The sequence below is a fragment of the Sinocyclocheilus anshuiensis genome, unplaced genomic scaffold (assembly GCF_001515605.1).
Source record: "Sinocyclocheilus anshuiensis isolate Anshui unplaced genomic scaffold, SAMN03320099.WGS_v1.1 scaffold2309, whole genome shotgun sequence".
Taxonomy (NCBI): domain Eukaryota; kingdom Metazoa; phylum Chordata; class Actinopteri; order Cypriniformes; family Cyprinidae; genus Sinocyclocheilus; species Sinocyclocheilus anshuiensis.
Window position 1 is genome coordinate 107,055 of NW_015552700.1, and position 1,426 is coordinate 108,480.

Sequence of the window (1,426 nt, forward strand, 5' to 3'; positions counted from 1 at the left end):
ATACATGTAAAAAGTATAACGGGAGTGTTTTTTTTTTTTTTTTTGTAAGGTGAAATAGTATCAAAACTTTAGACTTCGAAAGACTTCTAAAGGGTAAACCATTGCCTTTACCATTATTTCTTGGCAGGTCACTTGCTGCTGAATGTTTCAAATTAGACAAACAAAAGCATACTTAATATACATTTGAAAAGTATTAGTTTCTAGAGCATGTATGTTGAGGCTTCATAATGCTTACCTGTATAATTGATAATACAGTTACACTGTAACAGAAAGAAAATACTATTTTAGAACCTGGTCTGTAAAGGCTTGACAATGTAGCACTGCATTTAGAGCCGCACAGACAGGCTTATTTATTGTGTGTAAATGAAACCAACACTCATTACTACCTTGCCACAGTCAAGTTGCCACTGCAGATTCTCGCAGACACGGATTGTCAGATTCTGAGGCGTTACATCCACTACAACCGGTAACCTCCTTCCACCGGCATTCGGAGTTGAGTCGACAATAAACGTCCCATTCTATACAGACAACAGCAAACCGAGGAGTTACTAAACATTTGGCTGTTTTAAATGATAACTAGAGCCTATAACAATTAAATTCAGAACATCAAACGTTCCCACCTGATAGTACCATCCTTGTTCGCACTTTTCAGAGCACGGGATCTCCAGTGGCACAGTGTATATATGTATCTATTGGACGAGCGCAGGTTTTCGCATGATATTTCCTGATTTGCAGGGCATTCTGGTGAGAAGTACAAAACCCTATTTAATTACACGCTGGTTTTATATTCCTTTAAGATTCATTAGCGATGTTTAAACTAAATAATGATCAGTGTACGGAGTTCACCACGCTTAGATTTTAAGAACAAACAAATCTTTGTTACAGTGGAATAACTTACCGTTAGATCTCGCAGACTTTGCAAGAATAACAAATACTAATACTCTAAAACCGGCCATCGGAATGGATCGCTGCTGTTACGAATGTGAGCGTCCTCGCTTTCCAACACTCACTGATACAGGCGGAAAAGATGCAGAGCTTCGGACTGCGGCACTCCATTGGCGTGACTGACTAAGATGTGGAGCTGGCTACCCGCAGTGTCTCGACCCACAAAAAAAGAAGAAGTGAGAGGAAAGGAGGGGGTTTTCGCGCTAGAAAGGCCAATTGATTTCAAAAACCTTCTATCAAGAATAAATCAGCCTGCCTGTAACCAGGCAGGGTCAAAAAATAACAATTTAGCTTTCCAACTTATAGCCTCCTAGATGCTGCATTGAATCCTCTGAGTTGTTGCCTTTCATCAAGGTCTTAGGTTTTAATTTTCCAATTAATTTATTTAATTTGTTATTTATTTATTTACATTTAGTAAAAATACACGCAATGTTGGCAGACTGTGTGATTTCTTGTTGAATTTAGGTTTCCGAAGCTTTTA

The 1,426-nt window shown here is 38.6% G+C and overlaps 1 long non-coding RNA gene across 1 annotated transcript; it reads right to left on the bottom strand.

The window, feature by feature from the left end:
- Positions 1-234: 234 nt before the first annotated feature.
- LOC107667703 (uncharacterized) lies at positions 235-677 on the bottom strand. The gene is made up of 3 exons (XR_001631811.1): positions 621-677; positions 387-518; positions 235-260 (listed from the first exon to the last, which is right to left on the bottom strand). It is a non-coding gene; the product is annotated as an uncharacterized LOC107667703 (long non-coding RNA).
- Between the last annotated feature and the right edge of the window lie 749 nt (positions 678-1,426).